This window comes from Camelus ferus, chromosome 16 (genome assembly GCF_009834535.1).
Source record: "Camelus ferus isolate YT-003-E chromosome 16, BCGSAC_Cfer_1.0, whole genome shotgun sequence".
Lineage (NCBI taxonomy): Eukaryota > Metazoa > Chordata > Mammalia > Artiodactyla > Camelidae > Camelus > Camelus ferus.
The window spans coordinates 27,311,109-27,337,020 of record NC_045711.1 but is presented as its reverse complement, the minus strand read 5'-3'; the positions used below and the strand labels follow the sequence as shown (position 1 = coordinate 27,337,020).

Genomic DNA, 25,912 nt, shown 5'->3' with positions numbered 1-25,912 from the left:
ATAAAAGCGTGAGCTTCCGTCTCTCCATCCTTCCATCAAAGAATAAAGCTTTCCTTTGCTTCTGGCTCCAAGGACACCGGGCAGGAGGACGCCTGTTGAGGGCCTGACTCAGAAGGGTAGGTAACAAGGCTGTCTAGCGTTGAATCACCCCCAAAAAGAGCAAACTAAAGATTCCTTTGTTTTTTTCTGTACACCTTTCTGGGGGCACCAGCTCTTAAAAGCTCCTAACCCTTATTGCAGGAAATATAAGAAAGAGGGAAAGCAACAGTAGTAACAGCTTTATGGGAACCGGCCGACAGGAAAAACCCGGGAAAATACGGAGGTGCTAGGACAACAGATAAAATGCTTTGTTTCCTCTCAGTGCGATCTGGGGGCTGGGGAAATATGATCATTAAGGAATAGGACAGATATCAGAAATGAGTAATTCCAACACATTCTGTCACCCTCCTTTCCCAGGCAAACCTCAAGAATGTGCAGATATGGGTAGGAGTTCCTACCACAAAGGGATCTCTTTCCATCCTGAGGAACTGAGAGCAAATAATGTCCCGCCTGGCAGAGTTTCTCTCGTTCCACCAGAAAATTCAGGATGAAGATGCTTGTCTGTCTTACAAGGTTGGCTCTGGTAAACGAAGGGGCTAGAAACAAAAAGCACGCAGTCTCTGGTGTTACCAACCGTCCCTTGATGACGTGCAAATTTGGAGGCTTCTCCTTTATCCAGAGAAAAGCTTTAATGCTGACTCCTGGAATTTTCTCCCAAGCCTTTACCTTCTGTGTTCAGGGAGTGAAACTCATGTTAATGCTGGTTAAGACCCACCTCTCCCCTACGGCAAGTCTATGCAGGTGGAAAGCTAACCGAATAAAACAAAAGTTACGTTTCAAGACCTAGAAGATAACCCTGCTGGATACCGCCAGCCCCTCCCAGTCGTTCAGCCCTCCCCTGTACCAACTGTAGCAGACGGAGCCGGATTGTATTTTGATTTGCATGTTTGCTTGGAGGAAGAGCCACAGAAATGAGCTCTAGAAACTCAGCTCGTGTTGGAAATCTTTGGGGCTTGGACTGCCCCCTTCCCGCCGCCACCTCCTCCATCCCTCCCAGTCCAGGTCCTGAGGTGAGGTTGCACAGACTTGATCCTTCTCACTTTGATATGGAACCTGTGCCTACGCCGGGCTCTCGGTGTTAAAGAAAACAGGCAGCCCTTTCGCATCGGATTTGCCTCCTGCTCTGGTTGCTGTTATTCTGTAACAGCCGCTGTCGCAATATTGCTGCCTTCAGAGTCGATGTCACCGGGGGCGAATGGCAGGGGTCCTTTCTTCTTTGGGTTTGATACATCCTTCCTTCCGCTGCTCCTTGCAGTCAACCGCTAGGAGAAGGAGGGAAGCAGGCAGGAGGGAGAGCGGGAGACTTCCGGAAATCTCATTCCCCCTGGCCTGCACAGTTTGCCCGATAATGACCCCGGAGGCTTCCACCTGCCCCCGCGAAGGGATTGGTTACTCTCCCGCAGCCCTCCCAGGCATCGCCCCCTTGCTCACTTCCTCCTCTTCCTGCCCCCAACCTCTACCCCTCCAGCCTCCTGTGGCTTCACAGCCGAGTGCCCCATCTCAGGAAGCCCGAGATGGAGCTCTGTTAACAGTGAGCCTTCCATGCTTCACTCTACCTTACCCTCATCTCCAAACGCACAGACTTGAGCAACTGCTTTCCTGGAATCATTTGTGATTCTCGAAGTATGAGGGGTCAGGGTGGTTTTAAAGAGAGCAGGTAGCTTATTCTTCTTTCTGTTTATAAATAATATCCAGGTGTGCTGGGGGAAGGGGCTTCTTGATGTGCATTTTAAAACTAATTTAGAATTTGTTTTTTAATATACAGTCTCTCTATCTTGCCTTGGAGTCAAACAATCTAAACTTCAAACTTGGGGTTTCTGCAGTTTTTGAATACAGTGCTGGGGGACCCTCCACCCCAGGGACTCACCCACTCTCTGACTCCCCCCACTCACCAGTTTTGCCAGCACTGGGTAATATGGCTTGTTTCCTCTTTGCCAATCCCTGCAGACTGAAAGCAAAGGCTGGTGATCATTCTCGCTTCTCAGCTGACGTGCACACCTCTACCTGCAGCCTGTGGCTGGTGAGAGACACGCCCCAAGCAAAAGCACTGGTATGTAGAAAAAAAATTGTTTCTTCCCTTCTGCTGCTTTTATTGGAAGAATTATTATGGCTGGGAGGCAGGTACACACCTGTGGCAGTTGGGGTCTTTCATTAAGAATACATGCTTCCGATGCTTATTTTTGTGGAATCAACCCCCTTGTGGCCAATTAATTTCAGTCTGTTTCAGGGTCACAGATCATACCTCTAATCCTGGCCAGTTGTCTCGCGAGTATGTGTCGTAACGGGCCTGGGGCAAAAACATAGATGGCCCAGCATAACCACTACTTCTGTTGGAGAAAAACAACTCAAAGGGCATGTCCCACATAGGGAGACCACAGTTAGAGGCAGGCATAATTGAAGTCACTAAATTAGCATGCGTCTCTCAGCCGGGGCCTAATATAAGCCAGACCTCATTGAATGCCAGGCCACTGAGTACATCACAACTGCAATTAAAAAGAGAAGAGAAAAATCACCCTTGCGTCCCAAACGTTTATTTTTAACGTGGCAGGTAGTTAGTAATAATACAAGATCCTAAGGCATCTGTAATAAGCAAGAAAGGTAATTTGGGTTAATCATCGTTGAAAGACCAAGGGATTTTAAGTATGTCTCCAGGGCCAAGCTCTTTGCAATGCTCCCATTTCTCTCCTCACGTCAGCCACATCCATCGCACCTCTATTACTACATCTTCTTGCTACCTGAGATCTCCAGTCATGCAGGGTCCCACTGTATCTACTGCTTCACCTGGAGCCTCCTGGAGCTGACATCCTCAACGTGGTCTGCCTAAGCTGTCCAGTTCCCCCCGACAGGCCACAGTCCTTGGACCTTCTGCGTTTGGTCTCTTTTCCTTTCAGGTTCTGTTAATGCTCGTAAGGCCCTGCGATTCTAGACTATACACTAACCCTTAGTCCTTAAAGCTCACTTCTACCTGAAGGCAGAAACGAAGTCTAGAAATCCATAACAGATGTGCTTTCTCAGTAGTAGGGTTCTGAGTGATTTTTTTTTACCCCCTACAATGAATGTGTATTAATTTTGCATTCAAAAATCTTTTTCTTTTTTTGGTCCACTTTCAAAACCCAGTATACAAACACACCAAACTTTGCATCTCTTGACTTTTGAAACTCAATTTCTCATCCCACAACCCTGGAATTCACTAGTGCAATTTGTCTTTGAGTTTGCCACTTGGGTTTTTTAAATTAAAGCGGGTATCAGAGACTCATTGTGTCTCTGTGGATCAAATCATGGTAGTGTTGCCAAGAATTTATCTGTATGGGTGAATGGGAGGTCTATTTTTCACAGTTTTTTTTTTGTTGTTGTCGGGAGCTACTGCCTTGATAAAACTTAGGCCTTTTCCTGGTTAGGACCTGGTGACCCCTCCAGCCATATTACAGTTAAGTTTGAAAAACTTGGCCAAACAATGGGCTCTCCTGGAATTTTATGTTCTTTAAATTTTGGAATAAATAGGCTGTTAGCAGGACTGTGGATAACTTTTGATCACACATAGAAACACATGGTAATAGGATTTTTTCTTTCTGTGTTAATACAATGATTTAATAAAGACATTTGGCACATAAGTAAGAGTCTCGTAGACCAAGCATTTTGAACAACGAGAGGATTAAGATCAGCCTATAGGGGATATTAGTAAAAGTGTCTTTTTCCTAGCTTTGGTAAAACATCTATCTGTTTGGAGATAAATTCATTATTCTTAACTAAAAACCCTCCTGAAATAGATGTGGTGAGAAATGTTCTGCCCCTGTTATGAGACTCTCCAAACAAGCTTAAAATTGCTTAGAAACAAAAGGCAGGAGGAAAAAGAAAGGACTGTGTCTCCAGGTAATGAGGTTCTGCCTTTGTGTTTTATCTGCAAAACAGCGTGGTTTGAAAAGTCTGGATCCCATTTCATTGGAACTGAACCTAAATGTAGTGCCTGGAATTCTCCCAAATGAATAAATTCTTTGCCGATAATTTTTAAGTGAAGAAAGATCAACAGGATAGGGGCATGAGGGAGGATTATAAACTGCAGGGTGTATGTGTGCGTTTCTGTATGTGTGTATGTATGGACATGCGTGTGCGCACACAGGCGGTTGAAGTTGTGGGTAATAGAATATAAATGAAAGAGCACAAACCCTCAGCAAATGTGCCCATCGATGTGGGAATCGAAAAAAACAAGACGGGCACACGTGTCTTTGCATTTAGCGGGACAACTGGGGGAGTTGTAGACACGGTTCTTTCTTTTTCTTTTCGATGTGCCATGCTGAATTCCATCTCTCTTTCTTGGAAAACTCCAGTGGATTTATTTCCTTTAAAAGAGTTCCTGCTGACTCTTTGCTCTTATTAATTCCTGCTCAGTTTTCCTATCCCCGTCCTAAGGACAGCAACATGACAAACCTCCCTTCCTTCCATCACCGTCTGATCTTCTTTCTCTGTTTCCATAGGCTGGCTTTTCTCTGCTGGATAGTGGCCAAAATGATGCCAGTTTATGGCAGTAAGAGAATACACAGCAGACCATTTCTCTCTTGAACTTTCCTCCATTTTGTGAGGTCTTGCTGAGCAGTCTGCAACTTCTATAAGGAAGGAGAGGACAAGAAAGCTGTAGGATCATCACTGTCACTCTCAGGATCAAGGTTACCAAGGAGGCACTGAGTAATTTGTTTATATAAATCTCTCCACCAAGTCTTGAAAAGGCCTGCAATGAACACAATTCTTTTGGGGGACTTAAGGTTCTCATTTAGCTCCTTTGTTTGAAAAATGAAGGAAAAAGAAAAGATAATTGAGTCTCCTTCTTCTTTGACCACTGGAAGAAAGGTAGAGAAAAAAGAAAAAAGAAGAAGTTAAAGAGAGGACATACGTCTCTCCTCTTTCCTTCCCCTCTCCCCATCCATAGGTAAAATCTAATAAAGATGATTAAATTACATGTCTTTTCCTCCCATTGAAATCCACTGCATACTAGTCAAATATTAGAACTCAGGAAATAAGGCAGGACAAGGTCCCCCATGAAACCTTAGAAGGCAGCACAGGGGTCTGAGCGGGAGGTCTGCCTGGCTGGGCGGCTCTAATTAAGAAATCACCCTGCTGAGCAGAACTTAATCTAAATAAAATATAAAAAGGAATTTAGTGAAAACCATTACCTCCTCCCTACACACCTCAGGTCCAGAGCCTTCATCCATCCCCCTCGGCCCTAGAAACTCTCCCTCCCAGTCCTGGGGAGTTCTGTGTGCCCACGGTACCACCAAGTATAAAGACTCAGCTCTTGAAGAGGAAGCTGGGTCTTGTGCTGGCCTCTTGCTGTTTGGCCAGGCATTCTCAGGGCCAGAGGCAGATTTCGTCAATGTTGTTCTGGTTTGGAGGGGGATAGAGGATGAGATTTGATCAAGCATTGGTTAAAGGTTTAGGTATCTAGCCGACTCTTCCCACTTTAACACAGTGAGCTGGGAACTCACAGCCTCTCTGTAGGGTGGCTGGGGTTTTCTTGCCTACCCATCGGCTGCTTTTGATGGAGTGGTCCTTTGAGAGCCAAGACCAAGTCTGTTTCACTGAGTTGTGTTCAACGTCCTTGTCCTAGTTAGTCCTTTAAAACTGTACTGAGTCAGTCTCAGACCTCTTTTCCATCCAGGTCCTGGGGGATCCCTCTGACATTGGGTGACGTTCATTTAGCCTCATTTCCATCCACACTCCGTAGAAACGTAGGTTATACTCTTGCTGTTGACTCCTGTAAGTGTATTATTCTCCTTTACACATCTGTGGCTTTGCACAGGCTGCCATGTCTGCCCACAATAGTGATTCTTAAACTGTTAAGAACCCATTGGAAGACATAGACCCTCTCCCTAGGAGGGAAAAAAAAATGCACATATGCATATAAACACAGGTTTTGGCAAACAATTTCAGGGAGCATCTGAGCCCTCTAAGGAGTCCATGGTCACCAATTTAAGGACCCTTGAAAGGTTGTCCTTTCTCTCTTTTCTCCTCTGACAAGGATGCAAAGACTCTCTTCTTTGACCATGCTTAAGTCCTAAGCCCTCTTTCTGACTAGGCCCTGTCCCTGGATTATTTAGTCTAGTTTTAGCAAGAATATTGCTGAATCTGTTTTGCAGAAATCCCCCACCCTTCATATCTGATCAAATTTCTCCTCTTGCACCCTGGATATCTTACCACCCTGACCAGCCTTCAGCAAAAATCCTGTCAAGTTGGTTTAGCCCAAATCCTGCTATTCTTGCTGTTTCATCTTAGTAATTTTCCACCAACCGACCCCACCTTGCTGCTGGGCTATAAATCTCCATTAATCCTTATTGTGTTTGGAGTTGAGCCCAATCTCTCGCCCCTACTACGAAACCTCATCGTAGTAGTAGTCTCTCTTGAGTAAAGTCTTCCTTACCATCTTTAACAAGTGCCATGAATAACTTTTCTTTAACACCTCCCATTTCAGGGAAACCCCTACTTATCCTCAAGGGGACCTCCACAAAGCCTTCGCTGACCAACCCAGAAATAGTAATGAACAGAAGTCCCACCCCTGTGCTCCCTGTGGCCCTTGTCTGCGAGTCTAGTAGGTCACATATCACAATGCGGTGATTACTTGTTTGCATGTCACTCTTCCACTAGACCAGGAGTGGGCAAATTTTCTCTGAGAGGTCCAGATAGTAAATATTTTAGGCTCTGTGGGCTGTATGTTCTCTGTAGCATCTACTCAACATTGCAGTTGCAGTAGAAGCAGCCATAGACAAATGTAAATCAATGGCCATGGCTGTGTTCCAATAAAACTTTATAAAGCACTGCAATTTGTATTCTGTATCATTTTTGTGCATCACAAAATAGTCTCCTCCTTTGCTTTTTCAAACATTAAGAAATGTAAAAAAGACCATCCTTATCTCATGAGCTAAACAGAGGAGGGAAAGGACAGACTTAACACCCAGGACATAGTTTGCTGACCCCTAGTCTAGACCAAGGAGAGACCCTCAAAGGTAAATCTCGTTCATTTTTGAGTTTCACTAGCTAGTATTATCTGATGCATAAAATGAGTGAATAAGCAGCTAAATGACCAGTGCTCTGCAAAAAATTTCCTTGAGACAGATACTGAATAGAACAAGTAAATGTGACTTGTGGGACACTGTTGAGGGCCTATGTTTCTTCATGTTTGGGGACATACTGTCTCAGCTGTTAGCTACCAAAGCTGTAGTCGCTGTTCTGTAAGCTTAGGATTATCCCACAAATCACTAGGTAGATGCCAGAAACTTTCTAGAGCAGTCCAGTATCAGACTGGCCAGAAAATACCTCTTCTTAAAGATAAGATTTCTTATACCACTCCCTGTTTTGACAGAATCACGGCTTCTTTGAGCCTCTCTTTTTAACAATCCCTTAGCCTTTACGAGGTTGGCAGCTTCTGACTTGGCTCCCAGTGATCCCCCTTCCTGGTAGTCAAGCCCATGTGTCATCCTCTCTTCTTGAGAGCGGCCTGGACCTAATGACTCATTTTTAATCAATTGAATGCACAAAAGTGATGAGGTGTCACTTCCAAAAGTGGTTTATACAAGATGGTATAAACCATCTGCTTTTGTCAGCAGACTCCCTATTGCCTTCTCAGCTTGCACACTTCGATGGCAAGCTGCCATGTTGGAAAGGCTCATATGGCAAGGAACTGAGGCTAGCCTTCAGCCAACAGCTGGTAAGAAACTGAGAGCCTCAGTCCAACAACCATCAAGGAACTGAGTCCTTCCAATGACCACGTGGATGAGCTAAGAAGAGAATCTTTCTCTACTTGAGGTTTCAGATAAGACCACAGACCCTAGACCAACACTTCGATTGCAGTTGTGCCAGAAAACTTAAAGCAGAGGACCCAGAGAAGTCATGCCCATGTTCCTGACTTACAGAAACTCTGCAGTGATAGACAGTGGTATTAGCTTAAGCCACTAAATTTGGGGGTAATTTGTTATGCAGCGATGGATAAATAATACATATAATTACGAATTGGATATATATTAACTTATCTTCCCCAACAAAATGTTGAATTCCTCCAGGGCAGGAGTTGGTTACATCATACTCATCTTGCCCCATAATACATGTTTAACAAATGTTTGTTAAATTGACTTGTATTTTGAGCTTCACTGAGTTCAGTTAATTTAAATAACAATAATAATAATATTTAAATAAGCACCAGTGGTAGGAAGCTGACAGCTGGTTAGGGCTGAAAGTTTTTGAAAATTGTGAGAGGGAAAAATATTATTCAGGATTTATAACCTACTGTGCCCAGCTTATGTTTCATGGACTTTGGGGGCAGGGGGCATCATTCATTTTCAAAAGACTTCAAAGTTGGTGCCTTCTAACCGCAGTAAAGAGATACTTGCCTTTCTTGACCCGGACACACCAACCTTCCCACTGGATAGTCAGTCTAATCATTTAGGCAATTCTCCTCCCTTCTCTTGCTTCACATTTCACATGGTCAATGAGAAATACTACAAGGAGAGAGAAAAAATTGGAAAGAGAACTTTGAAAAAGTTGAAAAATAATGGAGAAGAGGAAAGAAAAAAGAGCAGAGGAAAGAGAAGTGGTCAGAACCCTCAAGCCAGATGCAGAGAAATGATTCGAAAGAAAATGTCTGATTTTCCCAACTTTAGTCATAAATATTTTGACAAGGAGTTTGGCATTTATCAAGAAGGAAAACAAGAAAAAACAAAGTTGTCTTCCAGAGGGCCCAACAATGTTGGAATTCAGTGATCTAATTCTGTATAAGGTTGTGGTGAGAGATTGCCTCTCTTGTGTGAGTCTCCTGGCATTGGGACCTCTATTTCCTCAACAGCACATGCCACGCCACTGTCAGAGATCAGGACTAAAAACAGAGGATGCGAGGGAAAGTCTGGATACTATGCTTAGGAAACAAAATTTTAAATCACAGTAGATTCTCATTCTTTATCTTACTGGTTGCTTATCTTAGCAGTTAAGGCAACTTTTCATTACTTTTGTAGACATTATATAATATCTTCTTCCCCTGCCCCAGCCACCAGCTGTTAGCCAGTCTCATCTCAGAATGGGATGGGGGTTGGATCAGCCTCAGCTGACATTTGAGAGAGCCAATTCCCAGCGACTGAAGAAATCTAAATTTTCTGCAATTACTATAGAGGCAAATCGACCTCAAGAAAAATCTATTTCTCATTCTCTATGAGACATAAGCATGATTCATGGGAAGGTAAGCTGGTACAAACTTTCTGTAGGATAACATGTCTCTAATTTTTAGCCTTTTTGGTAATAAATAAGACAGAGATTACAAAAAAAAGCAGTGACTATTAACCATCAAAATGATCTCATCCACTTTTGCTCTAGAAATATCTTAACACTTATTAAAACTTAATAATATTTAATACTTACCTGTGCCTCCCATGGCATCAGAACTCAGTAAGTGGTGTTTAAATCTTAATATAGGCAATGTGATTGGTTGAAAAAAAAACAGATGAATAAAACTCTGGGTTTGCCCTAAAAAAAAAAAAAGAGAGAGAAGGAAATCTTAAAGAGTTAAAGGTCAAAACAATTTGTTAGAATTTTTTGGTTACATTAAGCGTAAATGTTCTCATTTAAGAAAGTGAGGACAATAATTTTATGTATCTCATAGGGTTATCTTGAAGGTTAAATATGCGTGTTAAAGCCTCATTCTGCAGCAAGGCTGATCAGCTTTAATACTATTGACATTTCAGGTGGGATAAATTTTTATTGTGAAGCCTATCCTACGCACTGTAGGATGTTTACCAGTATCCTAGCTTCTACCTACTAAATCCCAGTAGCCCCCCCCCATCAGCCACATGTCAACCCCCCCCCCCCCGCCCCAACCACTATCACAATCACAAATATCTCCAAATATTTACAAATGTCCCCAGGGGAGCAAAATCACCCCTGGTTGAGAACCACTATCCTAGGGCTTAGCAGATAGTCATTGTTCTATAAATATTAGGTGTTATTTTTATTATCATTAAAGTTATTACTCACAGCAACATCACCCTGCTATGATGAAAGTTTCTTTCTCTCAGAAACTTGTTCTTTTTTAAATAGTACTGCATTTCTGCATCCTTTCAATAGAAAGAGCTAAAAAGGAAAAAAAAAAAAGGCAAGGTCATTCATTTGAAAGCAATCCAATAGGAAACCTACTATCTCCTATGATGTCTCCTTTCATGGAAGGACAAAGGGCTGCCATTCGGTTCAGCTCTAGGAATTGGGTACATTTCACAGGCTCACAGTTCGTGAGATGCTACAAATTCCTCCACTGGCATAAATTTTCAAGCTGTAGGCACTCCTGGTTTGGTTGACTCTTGAATCCGCTTGTGGAGATTTCCAAGAGTACTGCTACCTGAGAAAGAAAGGAAAGAGATGTTCAGAAGGACTCTTCCACAAGACTTAGTCCCTCTGCTATTTTTAGTGGTTTTGTGCTTATTTGGGTTTACAAGTATGGGTTTTTGTTTTTTGGATTCTTTTTGCCCAAATTGTTCATGCATATTCTAACAGTGTTTGCTTTAGCTGTTTTGATACCAGGCTGTTTTGAAGGTACTAATGTTTTTCATGGCATGTCTTGTGTTCGGTGTGCAGATGGAGTTGGTGACTGAATACAGTGCCGTATTCCTCAAAGTCTTTAACCAAATAATTGCTACTAGCAGAGAAAACTGAAAAGAGTTCTGGGGATCTGGGAGTGGCCAGCTGAAAATACGAAATTCCTCCCCACCTCTCGGTTTTATTTTTGAATGCATGCACATTTTACTTTCTGAGCTAAAATATTTTTTTTTTGTTTCAAAATGTGGAAATGAGCTCTGCATATTGGGCCCTGTGCATCTGGTGGCTTTTCCTGCTTGCCTTTTGAAAGCTTGCACCATGCACTTGCAAAGGAAAGATCGCAGCCTTGAAACCTGATAGACCGAAACAAAATTTTGTTTTAACAATAAAAAAAAAAAATCAGTGTCAGCCTAGCAAGCACTTAGAGCCCACATTTATCCTTTCTTCTTCTTACTTATTTATTTTACTGGAGGTACTGGGAATTGAACCCAGGACCTTGTGCATGCTAAGCATATGCTCTACCACTATCCCTTCTTTACCACAAAGCCTGACTCTTCCCAGCATGTTGAGTGTTTTTCTGTCCCCACTCCCAGCACCCACCACTATGCCAACTTCCTTACACCCCTTCTATACTCTGCTCAAACCTGGAGGTCCCCCCCTAACCTTCCTAGAGGCCTGTCTCTCTGTGACTCAAGTTCTTCAAAAGCTGTCTTGAATCCAAACTACCTATGAGAGTTTCCCTGATGAATTCTACCCCATGACAGTCACCCTTGCTGCACATTTGACATACCTTGTCAACATAAAGAAATGCTTTAAAAAAAAAATTCACTTTAGAGTCAAACTTTCTTCCCTCTTACTCTAAATTTTTTAATCTAAGGATGGCTAGGAAAAAGTGATGTCTGTCTGAATTTGCATTTCACAAATCACATATTTCCGAGTAAATAACAGACTCCATATTTACAGTTTGCAATAAAAATACAAGCAGGAGCTACTTCTCATTTCTCCTAATGGCCTAATTACGATTTTCTTGAGGGCAGGAAACCTCTCTGTTTTCCATTCTGTTTTGCTCTTAGTGTTTTAACTCAAAGATACGGACATTTAAGACCTTCAAGAATATATGCTGAATGAACCTAAGAATGAATGAGTGATTGTGTTTTTAAATTAATTTCTTTGAGCTTTAGTTGATCTGCATATTTTGGCAAAAGCACATATTTATGACACCTTGTCAGTATCAGGTTTGTAAAGTCTGCTTGTCGCCTTGTAATTGGTGGCTAGTTCTGGGCATGGTCATTGAGCCTCCCTTGTTGACTTCATCCATGTCCTTCAAAGCCCCAAGCATAGAGATTTGCCTGTAGTAGTTACGTTAGAAACGTTACGGGATGAATGTCATTTACAGCATAATACAAAGAGCATAGGCAAAATAATTTGGAGAAAAGGTAAGCAGTTAAAGTAAATAACAGCCAACTTGTCCCCAAAGTATGTATGAGGGTAGATTCCATGTTCATAGAGGGAGGGAAAACCATCTGATGAAGAATGATGAGCAAATCTGGGGACTAAGATACCAGGATCGAGACTTTCTCTGCAAATACTGTCATCTCTTCCTACTTTCCACGGGGCTGAATTGATGTCTTCAGGAGCTAGAACTGGAGTATATTTTTTCTAGATATTTGTGCTTCATTAACACCTATCTTCCAGGCAAGGGGAAGATCTGCCTTTTATGAGGAGGTTGTGGTCTTCTGAGTTGTCAAGAGCCTAATTAAAAATCATACCTTGAATCTGATGCAGCCATTATGGAAAACAGTGTGGAGATTCCTCAAAAAACTAAAACAGAGACTTACCCTATGATCTAGCAATCCCACTCCTGGGCATGTATCCAGAGGGAACTCTAATTCAAAGAGATACACGTACCCAAATGTTCATAGCAGCACTATATACAATAGCCAAGACATGGAAGCAACCTAAATGTCCATAGACAGATAGATGACTGGATAAAGAAGTTGTGGTATATTTACACAATGGAATACTACTCAGCGATAAAAAAGAATAAAATAATGCCATTTGCAGCAACATGGATGGACCTGGAGATTGTCAATCTAAGTCAAGTATGCCAGAAAGAGAAATGAAAATACCATATATCATTCATATGTGGAATCTACAAAAAAAAAAAAAGGAATGAAAAAAGAGGACACTAACAAGCTCATTGACAAAACAAAAACAGACTCGTAGACATAGTAAACAATCTTACGGTTACTGGTGGAAAGGGATAAATTTGGGAGTTAGAGATTTGCAAATGTTAATCACTATATAAAAATAGATAGGAAACAAATTTCTTCTGTATAGCACAGGGAACTATATTCAATGTCTTGTAATAACCTTTAATGAAAAAGAATATGGAAATGAATATATGTATATATATGCATGACTGGGACATTATCTTGTGCACCAGAAGTTGACACATTGTGACTGACTACTTCAATTTTAAAAACATCAGACCTTGTATTGATGAATGTAGCCTGTGGATATTTTCACTTAGAGATGCTATTGGGACTTTCGGAATGAAGACAAGCCAGCAGTCCCAATTAGAAGTGACAGCATCAACTGAGGGCAGAGTGTGCTGGCTGACAGAAGAAACAATGGAAACTGGGACCGTGATGGGGACCTAGTCATCAATAGAACCTGGAATTATGGCTTTTTGCTTAGACTTAGTCAAATACCAAGGACTTTGAGCACTTCTGGGCACTCACGTCTAACTGGGAAGTTGGAAAGCAACACGTACATCTTGTATGCTGGACATTACAGGAATAAAAGTTCCTATGAAGCGTTGTTTCATGGATCTCTGGACACACTCTTAACTAGTCTCAAGTGATCTACTTGTGACATCTTAAAGTCCAGTGTGAGTCAAGTGGGGGCCACATTTAACAGTCTGTCTTCTGACCAGTTGAAGACACATGTGGTCCTCCATGTCACCAGAACCCATCCAGCTATAACAGAAAGACCACAGCTGTAGGGTGGGGTGTGCGTTACTCTGAATAAACAGCAGTAAGACTGCATCACCCATATCTCAACAGAACTCAGTTACAAATATGTGATGAATGACTCTGAAAAATATCTTCCAGTGGACCTCTCAATTTCAGGTATGATCAAGTTTTCCAGAAAGACTGAAACAAAGCTGCCGTTAGGTGGACAAGGACTCGAGAGAAAAGTTCTTCTATTAGTGAGATTTAGTGTAAAGAAAGATACAGCACAGGAGGCATTCCAGGCTGACCTCGTCTGGTGGTTGTAGTCAAGCTAGCACATAACCTGGCGACTGTAAAGCAGGTCCAGTGATCCCTAACACACGGTGTTGCTGTAATGGCTGAATGATAAAATGCATGCAGTGTGACCGGTGCAGTCCCTGGTGTGCGGTAAGCATTTACAAATGCTTGACCCCGGAGAAAGACTAACACCAAACCATATACCCAATTCAGACCTACACTCAGTCTCAATTTCCACCGTTGGCTCTGACGAAACAGTGCTAACCAAGAGGGCCACGCCTGCAGAAGGACAATGGGGAACATTCTTGCAAAGCCCATCTACAGCTCATGGAAGGTGATGAACTACAACTTTGCCTTGTGAGTCTGAGTGATGGGGCAGGGCATGCTCCCTGGAGGACTTATTAAATAGCTGTGATTTGCCCACTGCATCATCCCCAGGACTGAAGTTGCTTGCTTCCCTTATAGTAGCCATCCAGTAGGTAGCTTGTGGCCAGTAGGCTAAGAAGCAGAAGGCAGTTGGTGTCAGCCTCCTGAGATGCCAAGTGGAGAAATTTTTCTCAGGTTTCTGGGTGGGTTTTTAAGCCAACACCCTTGAAAGAAAGCGGAGCCTGCATGCCACAGGCATCTGGGGCACAAGGCCTACACAGTATTTTTGAAAAGTCAGTATCGCTCGCTGACGATAAAGGGGCATTCACTGCGGGCAAAGGCACTCCACGGGAGTGGGTGGAGTTGGGGCTGCCAGGCGGTCCTTGGACTGAGTTTGCAGCCAATTTTCTTTTTCCACCATCTCTAGAGTTGAGTGGGTGCCAATACAGCTAAAAGCTTTGGGAGACACCCATAGACACAGATAGTAAGCCCCCCACTCTCCCAACCCCTGTCTTTTCCATGGAACTTAGCAGCCGCGACCAGGGGCGTCATCACACAGCATTAATTTTTTCCCTTGCCTGGTTTCCCACATTCTGTGACCACCTCAGAGTGTGCCAGGGAAAATATTGAGAGCCTAGGTAAACGAAGGGGAACCCAACATTCACCAGTCTGGCCTTAAAATAGCCAGTGGAACGCCCCCATCCCGGAGAGTACACAGGCGGTGACTGTTAGCTAGTGTGCTCAGAGCACCCGCCCACCCCACCCCAGCAGCTCACCCCGATCCCCGTGAAAGCCTATCTCAGACAGAGGACAAAGAACTAGCCTTTGCTGCCTCGGTCCCTTTTGCCCCCACCCCCCACCCCATGACTTCAGTGAGTATTAATGAACACAGAGTAGCCTGATTGATGCAAACCAGTGCACCCCAGTCTGGGTGGGGTGGAGGGTTGGACAGAGCAACCAAGGAGAGTCAAGAGGAAGAGTGTTCCTGGAGGAGAGTGGAGGCTTCGGGAGTTTCAGGACACTCCCCAGAGCTGAGCACCTGGGAAGAAAGAAAAAGGTCTCCATACAGATTGTTGGACACCCTGGGAGGGACATAGCTCTAGAGCTCACTGCTTGTCACAAGACTATGTATTCTGGATGGAATGCACGCAGTGGGGAGGGGGGCTCAATGGGAAGAGATGTCAAGAAAGTAGAAAGAAGGAGGGAAGATAATTGGGGGTGAGGCTAAGGAAGAGTGTATGGTACGTACTGCACCAGCATAATGTTTTCCAAGCGCTCTACATGTGAAGTTGCCAGATTTAGCAAATAAAAATGCAGGATGCCTGGTTAAATTTGAATTTCAGATTGACCGCAAATACATTTTTAGGATAAGTATGTCCCCTGCAAATATTTGGATATACTTATATTTTTGAAAAAATCATTTTTTATTGGAAATTGAACATCCAGTTAAATTTGTTTTAGATAAACAAATGATTTTTAGTATAAACACGTCTCATGCAATGTTTGAGACATAATTTAGATAAAAACAAACAAACGAAACTTAATATTCATGTGGAATTCAAATGTAACTGGGTGTTCTGTGTTTATCAGCAACCCAATTGCCATGTCTTGGCCCTTGACCAGAATGAAGATCCTCAAGGGCAGAGACTGTTTCAGCCAGATCCTCTCTGCAAAACCTAATGTTGCCTATTCCATATGTTACTTTGCCATGAAATGCAGTACACAAAGGCATAAGAACTATGATAAGTGTGCACGCTCTGCAGTCTGACTGTCCTGCCTTCACCTGAAAGGAGCCATGCGATCTTAGGCACGTACCTTAACCACTGTTTCCTCGATTTTATCATCTGATAAATGGCAAAAACGATAATTGCCTGCCTTAGAGAGCTGTTGTAAGGAAACAACATAGGGAAAGCATTTAGGCTCATGGAAAGTACTCAGTAAATGTCAGCCATGGTTATCACTATTATGTTATTGTTATGGGACACTTGCTGAATAAGGGGGTGTGAGAGAAAGAAACCAGCTCGAGGCTGTTAGAGACCTGCCTACGCTGACCCCTGAGCTTCTTCCACCAGCTCTGCGACCTTCAGAGAGACTTTGTCTTTCTGAGGGTCTTTTCCTTGGGGTTCCAAGATACCTTCCAATTTGAAAATCTTATAATTTAAGTAGGTTGAATGGATGAGAACCAAATGGAACAGAAACCATGTCAATGGAAATGGGTAAGGGGGTTAAAGAAAAGAAGGGCAGTGGGGGGAGGGGTGTTTCTCTTGTAGACAAATTAAAAGGATTATTCCAAAGTGTAGGACTCCAGCCTTCTCAGTGTTCTGATCTTATGGAGGCTAGGTTTTAGAGACTCAGACAAAAGAAAACCAACACGAGAGCAGAATGTTCTGCTTCAGCTTGGATTGGCACCAAGAGGAGCCTGGTATAAGGCTGAGTGGGGAGCCTTCCCAGTGGGCAGTCAATAAATTCACAGCATCCCAGGGCCAACACATCAGAGAAGCCATGGTCCCCCCAATCCGTGAGGTCTTTTGGAGCCCAGAGTTGGTCTTTGGCGATTTGCAACATTTCCAGATAATTTTAGATCTCACTAGTGACCTTTAGAGCTACTTCTCACCGCCCCCGAGAAATTATCACTTAGCCACAAAGAAAATATTTGTCCCTCTTGTGTTATTCTGAGGGGAGAGTATGGGCACCAGGAATCCAGGGGTAGGCAGATATCCTTCCAGCAATGGTTTCCTCCCACGTCTTTCCTCTACCAGATGATGAAGCAGATGAAGAAGAGGCTCCATCAGTAATTCTACCAACAATATGAACTCACTTCTCATTGGCTTCTGAAGCCTTTGGGGAGTGATGCAATAATGAGGAGGTACAGTCCCCTACCCCAGAGTATTCCCCATACACCTGGAGGGTAAAATCATTCTTCAGCATAGCAGTGACTTGGGAGGCTGAGCATAGCAACACGTGGGTGCAAATAAATATAGGCAAATGGAGTTCATTTGTGCTAAAACGACAGAGAATGAGCCACATGGCCCTAACCAAGATGTGAGCTTTCAATGGGTACATGGAGAGTTGGGGAAGAAGGGGAGAAACTTGAAAGAATAAAGAACATTCTATGCAAAGATAAGAAGGTTTCAAGAGCATGCCAGAAAACTAGCACGAAGCGGAGCCTGGTTAAGGAACCAGGTCAAAGTCTTCGGCAAGTAGATGCCTTAAATTCACTCACAGACCAAGTTGCAACTAAATAATTGGATTCCTTATACTTTTTTATTTCCTGTTGTGCTGTGATTTAAGGAGATTGGCCAAAACATTGAATGGTCCACCAATTTAAAAACATTTCCTCCACCAACTGGAAATTCCATCCACTGAATCACTTTGATTATACGTCACTAGGTGAGTATAAATCAGTTCCCTGTCTCTTGAAGGCAACTAGTCAGTAGCTTGAGAAATTACAAATCATGCTCTTTTTCAGTAGCAATTCGACTGTCAGGTATTTGTCCCACAGGTGTACTTGAACACGAAGCAGGTTATTTATTCCTGCATTGTTTATTAAGCCCCAAATATTGAAGCAACCTAAATACCCATCACAAGGGGACTAGTTAAAATCAGATATACTGTTAATACATTCGTAGGATAAATGCAAGTTAATAATGAATGTGTCAGCTCTTTAAGTACCAATATAGTACAATCTCTGAAATCTGTTGTTTTAAAAAATGGTGAGACACAGGAAAGTCCGGAGAGGATGCTGCCAAATTGTTAGAAATTAAAGGAACTTCAAGGGGGTAAAACATAACTCCCTACCCATTCAGTGTGGGTTGAACTTAGTGCCATTATTGCAAAGGGTTACAGCGTAGAAGGGAGAAGGAGTAACTTTACAGTGTGGAGGCCTAGCAGACACCACTTCAGCCAAGTGAGCAGGTTCACATCATCACTGGGAAGTCCGTGGGTACCAGGTACCTTGGATACAGTGATGAGAAGGGCATTTCATCTCTCAGGTCATCCTGCACAAATCCCATAACCCTGGCAAACCATGAGAAAAATAACAGCCAAACTCAAACTGAGGAACATTCTACAAAATATTAGCCAAATGCAAATTGAGGAGCATTCTTCAAAACTGTCAAGGTTATCAAAAGAAGGTATGTCTAGAAACTGCCACAGACCAGAGGAAGCTGAGGAGACATGACAAGGTGGTATCCTGGATGAGATCCTGGACCAGAGATGGGACATTGGGATGAAACTAGTAAAATCTGATAAATTATAGAATTTAGTTATTGATAATATACCAATGTTGGTTCCTTAGCTGTGACAAACATACCAGCTTGTGTAGAAATACAAGATGTTAACGAAAGGGGGAACTGAGTGATGGCATATATAGGAAGTCTGCAACAGCTTTGCAACTTTAAATTTAAAACTTTTCTGAAATAAAACGCAGTAAAAATAGAAGGGAGTAGAGATTATATGATGGCTCACATGTTCATAAATCATCTTTGGAAGAATAGACCATAAACTAATAATTTGTGTTGCCTCCAAAGAAAGACCTGAATTATTGGAGGAGAAGCTTCCACTATTATGCATTTTTATATTTTGAATTATGAATCGTGCAAATTTACCACCATTTAAAAAAATAAAATTTAAATTTAAAAAAAAATTTAAATCCAAGTTGTTTCTAAAAGATGTAAGTTTTGAGATTCACTTTTTTGAGTAACCCTTTAAACTAGAAGCCCCCAAAGAATTAATTTGGATTAATTTCTCCTATAAATAAGTTGGATGGCCCGAAAGTACCAGGCTTTGAGGACAGTGGTGTTGGGAATATGGGAATATGGAGGAGAAAGAAAGCATTCAGTAATGGCCTGAAGGTTTGGTATTATTACCAAGAAAATTCTGAGCACCGAAGTGACAAAATAAAGGTATGTGGTACCAAAGAAATGCTGGAAAATGGAGAGAGAAGATTAGCTCTCCATCTGTTTCCCTGTAGATTATCCCAGTTCTTTTTTTTTTTTTTTTTTTTTTGAATTTTAATTGAAGTACTGTCAGTTACAGTGTGTCTGTCTCCGGTGCACAGCACATCCCAGTCATGCGTATACATACATGTATTCAGCTATCCCAGTTCTGAGATGAGCCTTCCTCCACTTTTGGCCCTTAACCAAGAAAAATGGATTAAACAGTTGGACCTCTGAGGAACAGTCTGGACCATCAGAGAACTGATTCTGGAGACATTTCCTTCCCTCCCTGACCCATCACCCTTCTGTTTCAGCCACTTCTTGGCCAAAACCAACAAGAGTGGTGACAGTGAGGTGACTTCAAACTGGACTCCAGGAAGAGAAACCAGGCCCTTCAGGCAGAGCCACAAGCCTGAGAGAAAGGACACAGGATTAACAGGTCGTTGAGCCAGCCGGGGGCCAGGAGCCAGAAGGACACCCACCAAGAGAGGCAGGGAAACGGTTAACAACTCAAGGTGACAAGTTAAGCCAGCTCCTCCGCGGGGGCTTCAGTTTGGCTGATTGCAAAGTCAAAACAGAACTGTCGGAAACTGGGAAGGCGCTGTCACTTTTACTGTACTTTTCCACACTTTTTTTTTTAATTTGGAAATGTACGCGGGGAGCTGGAAAACGCAGGCTGGGGAACTCCCGGGGTCTGAGCGGGAGAAGCTGTCTCTGCTTGGCTCTCTGTCTGATTCAGATCAGAGCCTCCCAAGGGCATTGGCTGCCACCAGGGGCAGCTAGCTAGGCCAGCCCTGCCACCCGCCCTGTGGAGCACCCTCACCTCCTCTCGTTTTCCCTGCCCTCCGATGCCAGCGTGCAACCCCTGCCAAATTACACTCACGGCACACTCGGTCCATCAGCCATGCCGGCCTTCTTGTTACTAAACCCAGCAGCTGCTTAACAGGGAGCAGATGGAGAGAGAGGAGCCTTAGCCCTGATGTGGGCACTGCGGACTCCCAGGGCAGAGAGGCAGAGGAGAAGTAAAATCCTCAGCGCTTATCCCAGCTGAGCCATCGGCACGGACCCTGCTGTCATGATGCCTGGTGTTTGAACTGCTGGCCCGTGGAAATTCACGAAAAACAAAACGGTGAGCTCAGGATGTTTGACATGATAATTGTGCCCCATTTTGGGGAGAGTATAGGAAATCAGCACACACTGTGATGGACGTCCTGGGGAGGTTTACCTGCCCTTTGGATCTCATAAATCTTGGCTTCTGGTTCTGAACTTCTAGGCATAAGTATTTACTAAGCACTTTCCAAATTATAAGGAGCATCCTCGTCACGACTGGACATTTAAATAACACTTTCCACATCAGAGGTCGTGTCCCCATCACAGATAACCTTGTAGATTGTTTTAACTCCTTAGAGCAGACACCTTGACGTTAACATTAAGGATATACACATCCGTCAACTCCCTTACATACATACACACACACCCTCTCCTCCCCTCTCTCTCTTCCATCAAACCTTGCACTTGCTTCTACAATCCCCTCAAAGGGCACTGGATCTGCCAACTTTGAAACAGCTGCTGTTCAAATGACTCGGCTGTTGGTATCTCCCTATAATTCGGCCAACGCCGTATCGCCCAGACCTCGGGTTCCTTCACGATGGCTCAGGGCTAATGCCCAGTGGGTCATCCATCGCAGACCTTATCCACCCTGTCCCCTGATCTATCTCATGGAATAGTGCAGAAACACAATTCCTCTGTTGTTCTCTGACTTGGGGGTTGAGGGAGAGGGGAATGTGCATGCACACAAAACTCCCCTCAAAAAGATTAGTGCAGTTATTAGCCAACAGTAACGGCCACAAGCCAATCTGCTCTCAAATCTTCCCAAGCACCAGGTCACCTCAGAGCCTCTCAAAGCCCCAAACACAAGACTATGTGTTTTGTGTTCTGCATTTTGCAATGTTTTTCAGAAGGTAGCTGGGCCAGTGCTTAATGTCGCCCTTACCCACAAGTCTAATAAGCAGAGAAAAAAAAATACAGTGAATAATGCATGTGTCTGAGCCCTGGGTCCCCATACCCCCGTAAGTCTGTATGCGGGAGATGTCTGGGGCCAGACACCTTTGGTAAGCGCTTCACCCAGTGTCATTTGGGCAAAGTGCTTATTGGAACACTGCTGCAGATTGTGCTTCATGTTCGCTGTAGAGCTCTCCACAGTGATGTCCTCCCCCCCCCTTTCACCTTATCTGAATCATAATCGTTGACTTCTGTGCCACCACTCTCCTGGCCATTCTAGGCGCCCATCGGAAATTATGGGTACGTATTCGAGAAGCAATTAAATTGTTCCACAGCTTAGTACACACATACTCATACTGCAGGCATATTTCAAATCGTAGTCTCAAAAAAAGTGAGGTCTTAATATTAACCTGCCCAATGTATGTTGATTAAATAGAGATGATGTTGGGCGACGTACAAAGAAGGAAACTTGGAGGATGGAAAGATGGGCGATATATTTACCTAATTCCAAAGCAATCAACCGATGAACTGAATTTAAGTTACTGATGAACTAAATGAGACATTAAAAGAATTTGCCAATTGAGTCCAGACTGCTGGTCCAATAACTCTGTAAATATTCTACTCCAGAGAGTACATGCATGCATAAATAAATATAGGGGTAGCCATTACCTACAGTTCAGGAACTATTATTCGATCGTTCCTTTATTCTTCAGACAGTTACTGATTCCCTACTATGTCGGTCAGCTTTCTCTTGGAGCAGCCATATGAAACATCCTGGTATTTCCAGAGAAATCAGTGCTGCTTGAAAAACTCAAGCCTGGGAAAGAAAGCCTCAATGCTGAACAAATAAAGAGGACATTTTCTGTGCGATGGCAAATTGGGAAAGCTTTCAAGCATCTGTGGTTCATCGTTGAGAAGACCTAAGGGTGGTAAACTTTGCACATGTCTGTGAAATACATCTACGAAGTATTAGATATAACCCCGTTCGTACGAATTACTACCGTGTCTTTGCAGCGTCCAGCCTCATTTATCATGCATCAGGCAGTCACAGGCACCTCTGCTGAAGGATCTAAAGCCTGCATCCGAATTACCGAGGCACAATGACTCTATTCTCCAGCACAGTAATTTTATACTCACATACACACACCTGAACAGAACAAGCAATATAGCACTGTTTGTATATGACGCTCATAGTGTGTGTTCTCTCTCTCTGTCATCTGTCTCTGTCTCTCTCTCACACACACACACACACACACACACACACACACACACACACACACACACACACACACACACACAGAGTCTTGCCCATCTGTGAAGTCGAAGTTTTAGTTAAACTCCAGAAAGCCTTCTTTTGTAACAACTGGGATACAACTGGAATCCCTGATGAATCCATTTCTCAGTCGACTCGCAAAATGGAAGTTAAAAGTAATTAATAATAAACGGATTATTCGGAAAGCACCTAAAGTCCTGAGGCTAAATGCATAAACAGAAGAGAGACTAATCATACAGAATGTATACACTGAAGCACTATACACTGAAGTATTATCCACTAATGACAAGACAGATGCAAATACACAGCTGCCAGAACAATTTCCTCCTTACGATGCCTGGAACTAGACGCCTGATATTATTACACTGTCTGTAAGCAAGACAGGCGTTTTCGAGGCTTTGTAAAGTGAACCTTTGAAGTGTGCACAGCACGTTCAGTTGTTCCTGTCCACGCACAAGCATAGGCACAAACCCATCCAAGCCTTATACTTCTCTCTGCAAAACTGATATAATTTCATCGTGTTTCATTCCTAGATTATATTCCCAGCAGTGGTGGTTGTGATCCAGGAAAAGGAGAACAAATAGCAAAGAATGGCTAGGCTCTGATGAGGCACAGAGACCCCCCCCCAAAACCATGGGGTCCCCTCATTCATCTTTAGTTACTTGTCAACCCAGAGGTCCAGCCTATCGGAGCCCAGCTCACCAGCACCTGCATGTGGATGAACTTTGTACACAAGGGCACACACTGGGTACCAGCTCGTGGGAGGAAACCAGATCCGGAGCTGATGCCTGCTGTTCCCCGATGCCCAAGCTACTTGTCTTTGAAACCAGACAGGGCCAAGAATTCCCTTGTTCACTGATGGTGAATCTTGCAAATTGAAAGCCAAGGAGAATTACAGAGGAGGTGAAGGCAGGCAGAAGAGGCTCAGGCAGGACTCAACGCAAGAAGAAAGCTCGCTTGTCAGGAGAAGAATCATTTCTACCTCTCTCCAAACACTCATGGCTGATTATCCCCCCAGATCCAGCGAGCCCACCCAGCTCATCCGCACACATGAACACAATTCCCTGGCAATCTGGCCTGCTCCTCCTGCGGCAGGCAGCCAGGCAGGCCTCAGCTGGGAGACGGCTGTCGCCGGCAGTGCCTACACCGTGGCAAAGGGAGGAGAAAAAAGAGTCACGACTGGATCATCTGTCAAAGCAGCTGTGGGGGAGGAAAAAGTCAGATTCGACTGACAAACAGCTTTTTTAACTCAGGTAGCTACTCACCTGGATCTGGCCTGAGGATTGACAAAGTCAGGGCAAACTCCAAAATCCAAATGAGCAACATCCAAGGGGAATCTATCCTGCCATGTTCTCGGTGGTCGGGGGCGGGTTAGCTGACCAAGGACACGGGCCCCGATCAATTCAGCCGGGGTGGAGAGAGGGTGCAGGGGGTCCCGCCTAATCCCGCCTCGGTCTGGAACCTGTTCCCGAGGCCGAAAGCACCAACGGTGGTGTGTAGATTGAATGAGCCCACAGAATACCTCGATCTGATCTTTTATAGTGCTTTGTTTATTACCCGTGTGCCCTTATTTCATAAGGGAACTGAGAGAGAGAGAGAGAGTGTGTGCAGGAATGATGAAGATGACTATTAGCAGCAATCCAAAGACAGCTTTTCTTAAGCTCCATTCATAGCAGCAAACAACCTCACAATTGTTCTCTCAAATGTCACCTTCCCGTACGGGCCATGGTGCCGATAAAAAGCTCTCTGGTCTCTTGCTCCCCTCGTGCCCCTCCCCTCCAAATTGCTGCATTATCCTCCAAATATCTCCGCAGAAATGGAGCCGACAAGAAAAGCTTTTCTTCTTCTCCCAACGCCCCCCCAATCCCACCCCCCCCCATCCGTTTTTTCTTTCTTCATGCGGCTTTGAACAATTTGGCTCTGTTCTGGGTGCATTCCTGTGGCCCATTCTCTCCTAGTCCCCTGCGCAGGGCTGAGGACGGTGGACCCGGAGAACACAGGCCCACATTCAGAGCCAGGACGGTGCTCGGAGCGGGGGGTGGGGGTAGGGGGGTGGAGGCAGTGAGAAAAGTGAACTGAATATACCTCCAATTGTTGCGCCACCAACTTAATACCTGGGCAGAGAGAGAGACAAAGGCTCTTTAGAAAAAGCCTGGGCTGCGGGGTAACCTGCTCCCCCACCCGCTCCCAGAGTTCAAAAGATAACAGCAGCTGAAAATAAAGCCCTCACGTAATTTAAGTTCTCCAAGTCATTTCAGGAGCTATTACGAACGATGACAGAGAACTCGCAGCTGACTCTTTGGGAGGAACAGCCTCTTCTCAGGTGTGAGGAGAGGCTTTCTCTCCTCGCTTCTGTGGGCGTGCACGTGAGTGTATGTACAGGTGTACGTGCAGCCATTCCTGAGCAACGTGACCGATGCTCTCCAAGCTCTCCACCTTCTCACACAAGCAGAGGTGTCACTGAGGCTTGGAAAGTCTCCAATTTGAGGGGAGTCTACAAAATGAGGAGTACACTCTACAGACTTCCCTGTCTCTCACCATTTTTTAAAACAACATATTTCAGAGATTGTCCTATATTGTTACTTAAAGATCTTCCACATTCATTATTAACTTGCATTTATCCTACAAATGTATTAATAGTATATCTGATTTTAACTAGTCCCCTTGTGATGGGCATTTATTCTTAACAAAGGGTAAGTGGGTAATTTATAACTTTTATTCATGTATTTAGGTCTCTGCTTGGGATCCACAATTTGCACTTGCCCGTGGAAGAGGGTGCAAGTCTCAGGAATAGGTTCTAAGGGTAAAGGAAGCAGGGTTCCTGCAGTCCGAACAAATCGCAAGGTGTTTACCACGTCTTCTCTAGATGGGGAGGGTGCCAGACCCGTTAAAGTCAGAAGTCAGAGCCCAGCTTGGAGACAGCACCTCATGGTCCTTAGTGCCACAGTCTTACCCTAAATTCTTCCTTGAGAGAAGGATTTTGTTTTTAAGCTGGGAGCCTGGAAAGCAAAGACAGAAAAAGCCAAACCTAGAACATAACTGGAAAATGGTGGGACAGATCGGCACTTGAACGCCAAACAGAAATTTTTGATCTTGTAATTAAAAAAAAAAAAAAAAAACATGCACTTAGAAAACGGCTCTAAATCACTGCTCTATTTATTTGTTTTTCCAGAAGATGGGAAGCTCCATGAGGACGGGGATGGTAGCACTGAATCCCCAGCATCTAGCCCAATAACTCTTTTTGAATGTTGAAAAATTCCAAATTCACAAGAAGAGAAAAACAAATATGCAGGGCCGGGCTGGAGCCAGCCTGTCCTCACTCGTGGGGGCTGACCATGCAGTCTACCAGAGTTCTGCAAGCCAGTTTTTAAGCACGGCCACTACTAGAAGTTAAATTCTATAAACTTACACTTAAATAAATCATA

General features: G+C 43.8%; 2 long non-coding RNA genes across 3 annotated transcripts; one reads left to right on the top strand and one right to left on the bottom strand.

Moving 5' to 3' along the window:
• LOC116656743 lies at positions 1 to 25,912 on the top strand. The gene is made up of 4 exons (XR_004311663.1): positions 1 to 116; positions 2,047 to 2,149; positions 17,568 to 17,666; positions 25,660 to 25,912. It is a non-coding gene; the product is annotated as an uncharacterized LOC116656743 (long non-coding RNA).
• Positions 8,468 to 24,021, bottom strand: LOC116656742. 2 transcript variants are annotated; one of them, XR_004311662.1, is made up of 5 exons: positions 23,753 to 24,021; positions 10,348 to 10,459; positions 10,102 to 10,197; positions 9,490 to 9,594; positions 8,468 to 8,579 (listed from the first exon to the last, which is right to left on the bottom strand). It is a non-coding gene; the product is annotated as an uncharacterized LOC116656742 (long non-coding RNA). The 2 variants fall into 2 exon arrangements; XR_004311661.1 differs by lacking the exon at positions 10,102 to 10,197 and having other exon boundaries at positions 10,261 to 10,459; positions 23,753 to 24,020.